Source organism: Electrophorus electricus, chromosome 8 (genome assembly GCF_041902795.1).
Source record: "Electrophorus electricus isolate QZ-2024a chromosome 8, ASM4190279v1, whole genome shotgun sequence".
Classification (NCBI taxonomy): Eukaryota; Metazoa; Chordata; class Actinopteri; order Gymnotiformes; family Gymnotidae; genus Electrophorus; species Electrophorus electricus.
The window spans coordinates 18,494,168-18,510,577 of NC_137504.1; positions in this window are offsets into that span (position 1 = coordinate 18,494,168).

Below are 16,410 nucleotides of genomic sequence, written 5' to 3' on the forward strand. Positions count from 1 at the left end.
TACAATGCTGTTTCAATGTGTTTAAAAGGTAAAGAACAGAGTAGCAATGTAAAGATACCATTTATAATGCATTACATTTTAGTCTAAAACACAATCTATTGCTCTGAAACAGTGTTCAGGGTGATTACAATGCTGTTTCAATGTGTTTAAAAGGTAAAGAACAGACTAGCAATGTAAAGATACCATTTATAATGCATTACATTTTAGCCTAAAACACAATCTCTTGCTCTGAAACAGTGTTTAGGGTGATTACAATGCTTTGAAACGCTGTTTCAGTGTGTTTAAAAGGTAAAGAACAGAGTTGCAATGTAAAGATTCCATTTATAATGCATTACATTTTAATCTAAAAGACAATCTCTTGCTCTGAAACAGTGTTTAGGGCGATTACAATGCTGTTTCAATGTGTTTAAAAGGTAAAGAACAGAGTAGCAATGTAAAGATACCATTTATAATGCATTACATTTTAGTCTAAAACACAATCTCTTGCTCTGAAACAATGTTTAGGGCGATTACAATGCTTTGAAACGCTGTTTCAGTGTGTTTAAAAGGTAAAGAACAGAGTAGCAATGTAAAGATACCATTTATAATGCATTACATTTTAGTCTAAAACACAATCTCTTGCCCTGAAACAGTGTTTAGGGCTATTACAATGCTGTTTCATTGTGTTTAAAAGGTAAAGAATAGAGTAGCAATGTAAAGATATCATATATAATGCATTACATTTTAGTCTAAAACACAATCTCTTGCTCTGAAACAGTGTTTAGGGCGATTACAATGCTGTTTCAATGTGTTTAAAAGGTAAAGAACAGACTAGCAATGTAAAGATACCATTTATAATGCATTACATTTTAGTCTAAAACACAATCTTTTGCTCTGAAACAGTGTTTAGGGTGATTACAATGCTTTGAAACGCTGTTTCAGTGTGTTTAAAAGGTAAAGAACAGAGTAGCAATGTAAAGATACCATTTATAATGCATTACATTTTAGTCTAAAACACAATCTCTTGCTCTGAAACAGTGTCTAGGGCGATTACAATGCTGTTTCAATGTGTTTAAAAGGCAAAGAACAGAGTAGCAATGTAAAGATACCATTTATAATGCATTACATTTTAGTCTAAAACAATCTTTTGCTCTGAAACAGTGTTTAGGGTGATTACAATGCTTTGAAACGCTGTTTCAGTGTGTTTAAAAGGTAAAGAACAGAGTAGCAATGTAAAGATAGCATTTATAATGCATTACATTTTAGTCTAAAACACAATCTTTTGCTCTGAAACAGTGTTTAGGGTGATTACAATGCTTTGAAACGCTGTTTCAGTGTGTTTAAAAGGTAAAGAACAGAGTTGCAATGTAAAGATTCCATTTATAATGCATTACATTTTAATCTAAAACACAATCTCTTGCTCTGAAACAGTGTTTAGGGCGATTACAATGCTGTTTCAATGTGTTTAAAAGGTAAAGAACAGAGTAGCAATGTAAAGATACCATTTATAATGCTTTACATTTTAGTCTAAAACACCATCTCTTGCCCTGAAACAGTGTTTAGGGCGATTACAATGCTTTGAAACGCTGTTTCAATGTGTTTAAAAGGTAAAGAACAGAGTTGCAATGTAAAGATTCCATTTATAATGCTTTACATTTTAGTCTAAAACACAATCTATTGCTCTGAAACAGTGTTTAGGGCGATTACAATGCTGTTTCAATGTGTTTAAAAGGTAAAGAACAGAGTAGCAATGTAAAGATACCATTTATAATGCATTACATTTTAGTCTAAAACACAATCTTTTGCTCTGAAACATTGTTTAGGGTGATTACAATGCTTTGAAACGCTGTTTCAGTGTGTTTAAAAGGTAAAGAACAGAGTTGCAATGTAAAGATTCCATTTATAATGCATTACATTTTAATCTAGAACACAATCTCTTGCTCTGAAACAGTGTTTAGGGCGATTACAATGCTGTTTCAATGTGTTTAAAAGGTAAAGAACAGACTAGCAATGTAAAGATACCATTTATAATGCATTACCTTTTAGTCTAAAACACAATCTTTTGCTCTGAAACAGTGTTTAGGGTGATTACAATGCTTTGAAACGCTGTTTCAGTGTGTTTAAAAGGTAAAGAACAGAGTTGCAATGTAAAGATTCCATTTATAATGCTTTACATTTTAGTCTAAAACACAATCTATTGCTCTGAAACAGTGTTTAGGGCGATTACAATGCTGTTTCAATGTGTTTAAAAGGTAAAGAACAGAGTAGCAATGTAAAGATACCATTTATAATGCATTACATTTTAGTCTAAAACACAATCTCTTGCTCTGAAACAGTGTCTAGGGCGATTACAATGCTGTTTCAATGTGTTTAAAAGGCAAAGAACAGAGTAGCAATGTAAAGATACCATTTATAGTGCATTACATTTTAGTCTAAAACACAATCTTTTGCTCTGAAACAGTGTTTAGGGTGATTACAATGCTTTGAAACGCTGTTTCAGTGTGTTTAAAAGGTAAAGAACAGAGTAGCAATGTAAAGATAGCATTTATAATGCATTACATTTTAGTCTAAAACACAATCTTTTGCTCTGAAACAGTGTTTAGGGTGATTACAATGCTTTGAAACGCTGTTTCAGTGTGTTTAAAAGGTAAAGAACAGAGTTGCAATGTAAAGATTCCATTTATAATGCATTACATTTTAATCTAAAACACAATCTCTTGCTCTGAAACAGTGTTTAGGGCGATTACAATGCTGTTTCAATGTGTTTAAAAGGTAAAGAAAATAGTAGCAATGTAAAGATACCATTTATAATGCTTTACATTTTAGTCTAAAACACCATCTCTTGCCCTGAAACAGTGTTTAGGGCGATTACAATGCTTTGAAACGCTGTTTCAATGTGTTTAAAAGGTAAAGAACAGAGTTGCAATGTAAAGATTCCATTTATAATGCTTTACATTTTAGTCTAAAACACAATCTATTGCTCTGAAACAGTGTTTGGGCGATTACAATGCTGTTTCAATGTGTTTAAAAGGTAAAGAACAGACTAGCAATGTAAAGATACCATTTATAATGCATTACATTTTAGTCTAAAACACAATCTTTTGCTCTGAAAAAGTGTTTAGGGTGATTACAATGCTTTGAAACGCTGTTTCAGTGTGTTTAAAAGGTAAAGAACAGAGTTGCAATGTAAAGATTCCATTTATAATGCATTACATTTTAATCTAGAACACAATCTCTTGCTCTGAAACAGTGTTTAGGGCGATTACAATGCTGTTTCAATGTGTTTAAAAGGTAAAGAACAGATTAGCAATGTAAAGATACCATTTATAATGCATTACATTTTAGTCTAAAACACAATCTATTGCTCTGAAACAGTGTTTAGGGCGATTACAATGCTGTTTCAATGTGTTTAAAAGGTAAAGAACAGACTAGCAATGTAAAGATACCATTTATAATGCATTACATTTTAGTCTAAAACACAATCTTTTGCTCTGAAACAGTGTTTAGGGTGATTACAATGCTTTGAAACGCTGTTTCAGTGTGTTTAAAAGGTAAAGAACAGAGTTGCAATGTAAAGATTCCATTTATAATGCTTTACATTTTAGTCTAAAACACAATCTATTGCTCTGAAACAGTGTTTAGGGCGATTACAATGCTGTTTCAATGTGTTTAAAAGGTAAAGAACAGAGTAGCAATGTAAAGATAGCATTTATAATGCATTACATTTTAGTCTAAAACACAATCTTTTGCTCTGAAACAGTGTTTAGGGTGATTACAATGCTTTGAAACGCTGTTTCAGTGTGTTTAAAAGGTAAAGAACAGAGTAGCAATGTAAAGATAGCATTTATAATGCATTACATTTTAGTCTAAAACACAATCTTTTGCTCTGAAACAGTGTTTAGGGTGATTACAATGCTTTGAAACGATGTTTCAGTGTGTTTAAAAGGTAAAGAACAGAGTTGCAATGTAAAGATTCCATTTATAATGCATTACATTTTAATCTAGAACACAATCTCTTGCTCTGAAACAGTGTTTAGGGCGATTACAATGCTGTTTCAATGTGTTTAAAAGGTAAAGAACAGAGTAGCAATGTAAAGATACCATTTATAATGCATTACATTTTAGTCTAAAACAAAATCTTTTGCTCTGAAACAGTGTTTAGGGTGATTGCAATGCTTTGAAACGCTGTTTCAGTGTGTTTAAAAGGTAAAGAACAGAGTTGCAAGGTAAAGATTCCATTTATAATGCATTACATTTTAATCTAAAACACAATCTCTTGCTCTGAAACAGTGTTTAGTGCGATTACAATGATGTTTCAATGTGTTTAAAAGGTAAAGAACAGAGTAGCAATGTAAAGATACCATTTATAATGCATCACATTTTAGTCTAAAACACAATCTCTTGCCCTGAAACAGTGTTTAGGGCGATTACAATGCTTTGAAACGCTGTTTCAATGTGTTTAAAAGGTAAAGAACAGAGTTGCAATGTAAAGATTCCATTTATAATGCATTACATTTTAATCTAAAACACAATCTCTTGCTCTGAAACAGTGTTTAGGGCGATTACAATGCTGTTTCAATGTGTTTAAAAGGTAAAGAACAGAGTAGCAATGTAAAGATACCATTTATAATGCTTTACATTTTAGTCTAAAACACCATCTCTTGCCCTGAAACAGTGTTTAGGGCGATTACAATGCTTTGAAACGCTGTTTCAATGTGTTTAAAAGGTAAAGAACAGAGTTGCAATGTAAAGATTCCATTTATAATGCTTTACATTTTAGTCTAAAACACAATCTATTGCTCTGAAACAGTGTTTAGGGCGATTACAATGCTGCTTCAATGTGTTTAAAAGGTAAAGAACAGACTAGCAATGTAAAGATACCATTTATAATGCATTACATTTTAGTCTAAAACACAATCTTTTGCTCTGAAACAGTGTTTAGGGTGATTACAATGCTTTGAAACGCTGTTTCAGTGTGTTTAAAACGTAAAGAACAGAGTTGCAATGTAAAGATTCCATTTATAATGCATTACATTTTAATCTAGAACACAATCTCTTGCTCTGAAACAGTGTTTAGGGCGATTACAATGCTGTTTCAATGTGTTTAAAAGGTAAAGAACAGAGTAGCAATGTAAAGATACCATTTATAATGCATTACATTTTAGTCTAAAACACAATCTCTTGCTCTGAAACAGTGTCTAGGGCGATTACAATGCTGTTTCAATGTGTTTAAAAGGTAAAGAACAGAGTAGCAATGTAAAGATACCATTTATAATGCATTACATTTTAGTCTAAAACACAATCTTTTGCTCTGAAACAGTGTTTAGGGTGATTACAATGCTTTGAAACGCTGTTTCAGTGTGTTTAAAAGGTAAAGAACAGAGTTGCAATGTAAAGATTCCATTTATAATGCATTACATTTTAATCTAAAACACAATCTCTTGCTCTGAAACAGTGTTTAGGGCGATTACAATGCTGTTTCAATGTGTTTAAAAGGTAAAGAACAGAGTAGCAATGTAAAGATACCATTTATAATGCCTAACATTTTAGTCTAAAACACAATCTCTTGCTCTGAAACAGTGTTTAGGGCGATTACAATGCTGTTTCAATGTGTTTAAAAGGTAAAGAACAGACTAGGAATGTAAAGATACCATTTATAATGCATTATAATTTAGTCTAAAACACAATCTCTTGCTCTGAAACAGTGTTTAGGGCGATTACAATGCTTTGAAACGCTGTTTCAGTGTGTTTAAAAGGTAAAGAACAGAGTTGCAATGTAAAGATTCCATTTATAATGCATTACATTTTAATCTAAAACACAATCTCTTGCTCTGAAACAGTGTTTAGGGCGATTACAATGCTGTTTCAATGTGTTTAAAAGGTAAAGAACAGAGTAGCAATGTAAAGATACCATTTATAATGCCTTACATTTTAGTCTAAAACACAATCTCTTGCTCTGAAACAGTGTCTAGGGCGATTACAATGCCGTTTCAATGTGTTTAAAAGGTAAAGAACAGACTAACAATGTAAAGATACCATTTATAATGCATTACATTTTAGTCTAAAACACAATGTTTTGCTCTGAAACAGTGTTTAGGGTGATTACAATGCTTTGAAACGCTGTTTCAGTGTGTTTAAAAGGTAAAGAACAGAGTTGCAATGTAAAGATTCCATTTATAATGCTTTACATTTTAGTCTAAAACACAATCTATTGCTCTGAAACAGTGTTTAGGGCGATTACAATGCTGTTTCAATGTGTTTAAAAGGTAAAGAACAGAGTAGCAATGTAAAGATACCATTTATAATGCATTACATTTTAGTCTAAAACACAATCTATTGCTCTGAAACAGTGTTCAGGGCGATTACAATGCTGTTTCAATGTGTTTAAAAGGTAAAGAACAGACTAGCAATGTAAAGATACCATTTATAATGCATTACATTTTAGCCTAAAACACAATCTCTTGCTCTGAAACAGTGTTTAGGGTGATTACAATGCTTTGAAACGCTGTTTCAGTGTGTTTAAAAGGTAAAGAACAGAGTTGCAATGTAAAGATTCCATTTATAATGCATTACATTTTAATCTAAAACACAATCTCTTGCTCTGAAACAGTGTTTAGGGCGATTACAATGCTGTTTCAATGTGTTTAAAAGGTAAAGAACAGAGTAGCAATGTAAAGATACCATTTATAATGCATTACATTTTAGTCTAAAACACAATCTCTTGCTCTGAAACAATGTTTAGGGCGATTACAATGCTTTGAAACGCTGTTTCAGTGTGTTTAAAAGGTAAAGAACAGAGTAGCAATGTAAAGATACCATTTATAATGCATTACATTTTAGTCTAAAACACAATCTCTTGCCCTGAAACAGTGTTTAGGGCTATTACAATGCTGTTTCATTGTGTTTAAAAGGTAAAGAATAGAGTAGCAATGTAAAGATATCATATATAATGCATTACATTTTAGTCTAAAACACAATCTCTTGCTCTGAAACAGTGTTTAGGGCGATTAAAATGCTGTTTCAATGTGTTTAAAAGGTAAAGAACAGACTAGCAATGTAAAGATACCATTTATAATGCATTACATTTTAGTCTAAAACACAATCTTTTGCTCTGAAACAGTGTTTAGGGTGATTACAATGCTTTGAAACGCTGTTTCAGTGTGTTTAAAAGGTAAAGAACAGAGTTGCAATGTAAAGATTCCATTTATAATGCTTTACATTTTAGTCTAAAACACAATCTATTGCTCTGAAACAGTGTTTAGGGCGATTACAATGCTGTTTCAATGTGTTTAAAAGGTAAAGAACAGAGTAGCAATGTAAAGATACCATTTATAATGCATTACATTTTAGTCTAAAACACAATCTCTTGCTCTGAAACAGTGTCTAGGGCGATTACAATGCTGTTTCAATGTGTTTAAAAGGCAAAGAACAGAGTAGCAATGTAAAGATACCATTTATAATGCATTACATTTTAGTCTAAAACAATCTTTTGCTCTGAAACAGTGTTTAGGGTGATTACAATGCTTTGAAACGCTGTTTCAGTGTGTTTAAAAGGTAAAGAACAGAGTAGCAATGTAAAGATAGCATTTATAATGCATTACATTTTAGTCTAAAACACAATCTTTTGCTCTGAAACAGTGTTTAGGGTGATTACAATGCTTTGAAACGCTGTTTCAGTGTGTTTAAAAGGTAAAGAACAGAGTTGCAATGTAAAGATTCCATTTATAATGCATTACATTTTAATCTAAAACACAATCTCTTGCTCTGAAACAGTGTTTAGGGCGATTACAATGCTGTTTCAATGTGTTTAAAAGGTAAAGAACAGAGTAGCAATGTAAAGATACCATTTATAATGCTTTACATTTTAGTCTAAAACACCATCTCTTGCCCTGAAACAGTGTTTAGGGCGATTACAATGCTTTGAAACGCTGTTTCAATGTGTTTAAAAGGTAAAGAACAGAGTTGCAATGTAAAGATTCCATTTATAATGCTTTACATTTTAGTCTAAAACACAATCTATTGCTCTGAAACAGTGTTTAGGGCGATTACAATGCTGTTTCAATGTGTTTAAAAGGTAAAGAACAGACTAGCAATGTAAAGATACCATTTATAATGCATTACCTTTTAGTCTAAAACACAATCTTTTGCTCTGAAACAGTGTTTAGGGTGATTACAATGCTTTGAAACGCTGTTTCAGTGTGTTTAAAAGGTAAAGAACAGAGTTGCAATGTAAAGATTCCATTTATAATGCTTTACATTTTAGTCTAAAACACAATCTATTGCTCTGAAACAGTGTTTAGGGCGATTACAATGCTGTTTCAATGTGTTTAAAAGGTAAAGAACAGAGTAGCAATGTAAAGATACCATTTATAATGCATTACATTTTAGTCTAAAACACAATCTCTTGCTCTGAAACAGTGTCTAGGGCGATTACAATGCTGTTTCAATGTGTTTAAAAGGCAAAGAACAGAGTAGCAATGTAAATATACCATTTATAGTGCATTACATTTTAGTCTAAAACACAATCTTTTGCTCTGAAACAGTGTTTAGGGTGATTACAATGCTTTGAAACGCTGTTTCAGTGTGTTTAAAAGGTAAAGAACAGAGTAGCAATGTAAAGATAGCATTTATAATGCATTACATTTTAGTCTAAAACACAATCTTTTGCTCTGAAACAGTGTTTAGGGTGATTACAATGCTTTGAAACGCTGTTTCAGTGTGTTTAAAAGGTAAAGAACAGAGTTGCAATGTAAAGATTCCATTTATAATGCATTACATTTTAATCTAAAACACAATCTCTTGCTCTGAAACAGTGTTTAGGGCGATTACAATGCTGTTTCAATGTGTTTAAAAGGTAAAGAACAGAGTAGCAATGTAAAGATACCATTTATAATGCTTTACATTTTAGTCTAAAACACCATCTCTTGCCCTGAAACAGTGTTTAGGGCGATTACAATGCTTTGAAACGCTGTTTCAATGTGTTTAAAAGGTAAAGAACAGAGTTGCAATGTAAAGATTCCATTTATAATGCTTTACATTTTAGTCTAAAACACAATCTATTGCTCTGAAACAGTGTTTGGGCGATTACAATGCTGTTTCAATGTGTTTAAAAGGTAAAGAACAGACTAGCAATGTAAAGATACCATTTATAATGCATTACATTTTAGTCTAAAACACAATCTTTTGCTCTGAAAAAGTGTTTAGGGTGATTACAATGCTTTGAAACGCTGTTTCAGTGTGTTTAAAAGGTAAAGAACAGAGTTGCAATGTAAAGATTCCATTTATAATGCATTACATTTTAATCTAGAACACAATCTCTTGCTCTGAAACAGTGTTTAGGGCGATTACAATGCTGTTTCAATGTGTTTAAAAGGTAAAGAACAGATTAGCAATGTAAAGATACCATTTATAATGCATTACATTTTAGTCTAAAACACAATCTATTGCTCTGAAACAGTGTTTAGGGCGATTACAATGCTGTTTCAATGTGTTTAAAAGGTAAAGAACAGACTAGCAATGTAAAGATACCATTTATAATGCATTACATTTTAGTCTAAAACACAATCTTTTGCTCTGAAACAGTGTTTAGGGTGATTACAATGCTTTGAAACGCTGTTTCAGTGTGTTTAAAAGGTAAAGAACAGAGTTGCAATGTAAAGATTCCATTTATAATGCTTTACATTTTAGTCTAAAACACAATCTATTGCTCTGAAACAGTGTTTAGGGCGATTACAATGCTGTTTCAATGTGTTTAAAAGGTAAAGAACAGAGTAGCAATGTAAAGATACCATTTATAATGCATTACATTTTAGTCTAAAACACAATCTCTTGCTCTGAAACAGTGTCTAGGGCGATTACAATGCTGTTTCAATGTGTTTAAAAGGCAAAGAACAGAGTAGCAATGTAAAGATACCATTTATAATGCATTACATTTTAGTCTAAAACACAATCTTTTGCTCTGAAACAGTGTTTAGGGTGATTACAATGCTTTGAAACGCTGTTTCAGTGTGTTTAAAAGGTAAAGAACAGAGTAGCAATGTAAAGATAGCATTTATAATGCATTACATTTTAGTCTAAAACACAATCTTTTGCTCTGAAACAGTGTTTAGGGTGATTACAATGCTTTGAAACGATGTTTCAGTGTGTTTAAAAGGTAAAGAACAGAGTTGCAATGTAAAGATTCCATTTATAATGCATTACATTTTAATCTAAAACACAATCTCTTGCTCTGAAACAGTGTTTAGGGCGATTACAATGGTGTTTCAATGTCTTTAAAAGGTAAAGAACAGAGTAGCAATGTAAAGATACCATTTATAATGCTTTACATTTTAGTCTAAAACACCATCTCTTGCCCTGAAACAGTGTTTAGGGCGATTACAATGCTTTGAAACGCTGTTTCAATGTGTTTAAAAGGTAAAGAACAGAGTTGCAATGTAAAGATTCCATTTATAATGCTTTACATTTTAGTCTAAAACACAATCTATTGCTCTGAAACAGTGTTTAGGGCGATTACAATGCTGTTTCAATGTGTTTAAAAGGTAAAGAACAGACTAGCAATGTAAAGATACCATTTATAATGCATTACATTTTAGTCTAAAACACAATCTTTTGCTCTGAAACAGTGTTTAGGGTGATTACAATGCTTTGAAACGCTGTTTCAGTGTGTTTAAAAGGTAAAGAACAGAGTTGCAATGTAAAGATTCCATTTATAATGCATTACATTTTAATCTAGAACACAATCTCTTGCTCTGAAACAGTGTTTAGGGCGATTACAATGCTGTTTCAATGTGTTTAAAAGGTAAAGAACAGAGTAGCAATGTAAAGATACCATTTATAATGCATTACATTTTAGTCTAAAACAAAATCTTTTGCTCTGAAACAGTGTTTAGGGTGATTGCAATGCTTTGAAACGCTGTTTCAGTGTGTTTAAAAGGTAAAGAACAGAGTTGCAAGGTAAAGATTCCATTTATAATGCATTACATTTTAATCTAAAACACAATCTCTTGCTCTGAAACAGTGTTTAGTGCGATTACAATGATGTTTCAATGTGTTTAAAAGGTAAAGAACAGAGTAGCAATGTAAAGATACCATTTATAATGCATCACATTTTAGTCTAAAACACAATCTCTTGCCCTGAAACAGTGTTTAGGGCGATTACAATGCTTTGAAACACTGTTTCAATGTGTTTAAAAGGTAAAGAACAGAGTTGCAATGTAAAGATTCCATTTATAATGCATTACATTTTAATCTAAAACACAATCTCTTGCTCTGAAACAGTGTCTAGGGCGATTACAATGCTGTTTCAATGTGTTTAAAAGGTAAAGAACAGAGTAGCAATGTAAAGATACCATTTATAATGCATTACATTTTAGTCTAAAACACAATCTTTTGCTCTGAAACAGTGTTTAGGGTGATTACAATGCTTTGAAACGCTGTTTCAGTGTGTTTAAAAGGTAAAGAACAGAGTTGCAATGTAAAGATTCCATTTATAATGCATTACATTTTAATCTAAAACACAATATCTTGCTCTGAAACAGTGTTTAGTGCGATTACAATGCTGTTTCAATGTGTTTAAAATGTAAAGAACAGAGTAGCAATGTAAAGATACCATTTATAATGCATTACATTTTAGTCTAAAACACCATCTCTTGCCCTGAAACAGTGTTTAGGGCGATTACAATGCTTTGAAACGCTGTTTCAATGTGTTTAAAAGGTAAAGAAGAGAGTTGCAATGTAAAGATTCCATTTATAATGCTTTACATTTTAGTCTAAAACACCATCTCTTGCCCTGAAACAGTGTATAGGGCGATTACAATGCTGTTTCAATGTGTTTAAAAGGTAAAGAACAGAGTTGCAATGTAAAGATACCATTTATAATGCATTACATTTTAGTCTAAAACACAATCTCTTGCTCTGAAACAGTGTCTAGGGCGATTACAATGCTGTTTCAATGTGTTTAAAAGGTAAAGAACAGAATAGCAATGTAAAGATACCATTTATAATGCATTACATTTTAGTCTAAAACACAATCTTTTGCTCTGAAACAGTGTTTAGGGTGATTACAATGCTTTGAAACGCTGTTGCAGTGTGTTTAAAAGGTAAAGAACAGAGTTGCAATGTAAAGATTCCATTTATAATGCATTACATTTTAATCTAAAACACAATCTCTTGCTCTGAAACAGTGTTTAGGGCGATTACAATGCTGTTTCAATTTGTTTAAAAGGTAAAGAACAGAGTAGCTATGTAAAGATACCATTTATAATGCCTTACATTTTAGTCTAAAACACAATCTCTTGCTCTGAAACAGTGTTTAGGGCGATTACAATGCTGTTTCAATGTGTTTAAAAGGTAAAGAACAGACTAGGAATGTAAAGATACCATTTATAATGCATTATAATTTAGTCTAAAACACAATCTCTTGCTCTGAAACAGTGTTTAGGGCGATTACAATGCTTTGAAACGCTGTTTCAGTGTGTTTAAAAGGTAAAGAACAGAGTTGCAATGTAAAGATTCCATTTATAATGCCTTACATTTTAGTCTAAAACACAATCTCTTGCTCTGAAACAGTGTCTAGGGCGATTACAATGCTGTTTCAATGTGTTTAAAAGGTAAAGAACAGACTAGGAATGTAAAGATACCATTTATAATGCATTATAATTTAGTCTAAAACACAATCTCTTGCTCTGAAACAGTGTTTAGGGCGATTACAATGCTTTGAAACGCTGTTTCAGTGTGTTTAAAAGGTAAAGAACAGAGTTGCAATGTAAAGATTCCATTTATAATGCATTACATTTTAATCTAAAACACAATCTCTTGCTCTGAAACAGTGTTTAGTGCGATTACAATGCTGTTTCAATGTGTTTAAAAGGTAAAGAACAGAGTAGCAATGTAAAGATACCATTTATAATGCATTACATTTTAGTCTAAAACACCATCTCTTGCCCTGAAACAGTGTTTAGGGCGATTACAATGCTTTGAAACGCTGTTTCAATGTGTTTAAAAGGTAAAGAACAGAGTTGCAATGTAAAGATTCCATTTATAATGCATTACATTTTAATCTAAAACACAATCTCTTGCTCTGAAACAGTGTCTAGGGCGATTACAATGCTGTTTCAATGTGTTTAAAAGGTAAAGAACAGAGTAGCAATGTAAAGATACCATTTATAATGCATTACATTTTAGTCTAAAACACAATCTTTTGCTCTGAAACAGTGTTTAGGGTGATTACAATGCTTTGAAACGCTGTTTCAGTGTGTTTAAAAGGTAAAGAACAGAGTTGCAATGTAAAGATTCCATTTATAATGCATTACATTTTAATCTAAAACACAATCTCTTGCTCTGAAACAGTGTTTAGTGCGATTACAATGCTGTTTCAATGTGTTTAAAATGTAAAGAACAGAGTAGCAATGTAAAGATACCATTTATAATGCATTACATTTTAGTCTAAAACACCATCTCTTGCCCTGAAACAGTGTTTAGGGCGATTACAATGCTTTGAAACGCTGTTTCAATGTGTTTAAAAGGTAAAGAAGAGAGTTGCAATGTAAAGATACCATTTATAATGCCTTACATTTTAGTCTAAAACACAATCTCTTGCTCTGAAACAGTGTTTAGGGCGATTACAATGCTGTTTCAATGTGTTTAAAAGGTAAAGAACAGACTAGGAATGTAAAGATACCATTTATAATGCATTATAATTTAGTCTAAAACACAATCTCTTGCTCTGAAACAGTGTTTAGGGCGATTACAATGCTTTGAAACGCTGTTTCAGTGTGTTTAAAAGGTAAAGAACAGAGTTGCAATGTAAAGATTCCATTTATAATGCCTTACATTTTAGTCTAAAACACAATCTCTTGCTCTGAAACAGTGTCTAGGGCGATTACAATGCTGTTTCAATGTGTTTAAAAGGTAAAGAACAGACTAGGAATGTAAAGATACCATTTATAATGCATTATAATTTAGTCTAAAACACAATCTCTTGCTCTGAAACAGTGTTTAGGGCGATTACAATGCTTTGAAACGCTGTTTCAGTGTGTTTAAAAGGTAAAGAACAGAGTTGCAATGTAAAGATTCCATTTATAATGCATTACATTTTAATCTAAAACACAATCTCTTGCTCTGAAACAGTGTTTAGGGCGATTACAATGCTGTTTCAATGTGTTTAAAAGGTAAAGAACAGAGTAGCAATGTAAAGATACCATATATAATGCATTACATTTTAGTCTAAAACAATCTATTGCTCTAAAACAGTGTCAAGGGCGATTACAATGCTGTTTCAATGTGTTTAAAAGGTAAAGAACAGAGTAGCAATGTAAAGATACCATTTATAATGCTTTACATTTTAGTCTAAAACACAATCTTTTGCTCTGAAACAGTGTTTAGGGTGATTACAATGCTTTGAAACGCTGTTTCAGTGTGTTTAAAAGGTAAAGAACAGAGTTGCAATGTAAAGATTCCATTTATAATGCATTACATTTTAATCTAAAACACAATCTCTTGCTCTGAAACAGTGTTTAGTGCGATTACAATGCTGTTTCAATGTGTTTAAAAGGTAAAGAACAGAGTAGCAATGTAAAGATACCATTTATAATGCATTACATTTTAGTCTAAAACACCATCTCTTGCCCTGAAACAGTGTTTAGGGCGATTACAATGCTTTGAAACGCTGTTTCAATGTGTTTAAAAGGTAAAGAACAGAGTTGCAATGTAAAGATTCCATTTATAATGCATTACATTTTAATCTAAAACACAATCTCTTGCTCTGAAACAGTGTCTAGGGCGATTACAATGCTGTTTCAATGTGTTTAAAAGGTAAAGAACAGAGTAGCAATGTAAAGATACCATTTATAATGCATTACATTTTAGTCTAAAACACAATCTTTTGCTCTGAAACAGTGTTTAGGGTGATTACAATGCTTTGAAACGCTGTTTCAGTGTGTTTAAAAGGTAAAGAACAGAGTTGCAATGTAAAGATTCCATTTATAATGCATTACATTTTAATCTAAAACACAATCTCTTGCTCTGAAACAGTGTTTAGTGCGATTACAATGCTGTTTCAATGTGTTTAAAATGTAAAGAACAGAGTAGCAATGTAAAGATACCATTTATAATGCATTACATTTTAGTCTAAAACACCATCTCTTGCCCTGAAACAGTGTTTAGGGCGATTACAATGCTTTGAAACGCTGTTTCAATGTGTTTAAAAGGTAAAGAAGAGAGTTGCAATGTAAAGATTCCATTTATAATGCTTTACATTTTAGTCTAAAACACCATCTCTTGCCCTGAAACAGTGTATAGGGCGATTACAATGCTGTTTCAATGTGTTTAAAAGGTAAAGAACAGAGTTGCAATGTAAAGATTTCATTTATAATGCATTACATTTTAGTCTAAAACACAATCTCTTCCTCTGAAACAGTGTCTAGGGCGATTACAATGCTGTTTCAATGTGTTTAAAAGGTAAAGAACAGAGTAGCAATGTAAAGATACCATTTATAATGCATTACATTTTAGTCTAAAACACAATCTTTTGCTCTGAAACAGTGTTTAGGGTGATTACAATGCTTTGAAACGCTGTTTCAGTGTGTTTAAAAGGTAAAGAACAGAGTTGCAATGTAAAGATTCCATTTATAATGCATTACATTTTAATCTAAAACACAATCTCTTGCTCTGAAACAGTGTTTAGGGCGATTACAATGCTGTTTCAATTTGTTTAAAAGGTAAAGAACAGAGTAGCAATGTAAAGATACCATTTATAATGCCTTACATTTTAGTCTAAAACACAATCTCTTGCTCTGAAACAGTGTTTAGGGCGATTACAATGCTGTTTCAATGTGTTTAAAAGGTAAAGAACAGAGTAGCAATGTAAAGATACCATATATAATGCATTACATTTTAGTCTAAAACAATCTATTGCTCTGAAACAGTGTTTAGGGCGATTACAATGCTGTTTCAATGTGTTTAAAAGGTAAAGAACAGACTAGCAATGTAAAGATACCATTTATAATGCATTACATTTTAGTCTAAAACACAATCTTTTGCTCTGAAACACTGTTTAGGGTGATTACAATGCTTTGAAACGCTGTTTCAGTGTGTTTAAAAGGTAAAGAACAGAGTTGCAATGTAAAGATACCATTTATAATGCATTACATTTTAATCTAAAACACAATCTCTTGCTCTGAAACAGTGTTTAGGGCGATTACAATGCTGTTTCAATGTGTTTAAAAGGTAAAGAACAGAGTAGCAATGTAAAGATACCATTTATAATGCATTACATTTTAGTCTAAAACACAATCTCTTGCTCTGAAACAGTGTCTAGGGCGATTACAATGCTGTTTCAATGTGTTTAAAAGGTAAAGAACAGAGTAGCAATGTAAAGATACCATTTATAATGCATTACATTTTAGTCTAAAACACAATCTCTTGCTCTGAAAC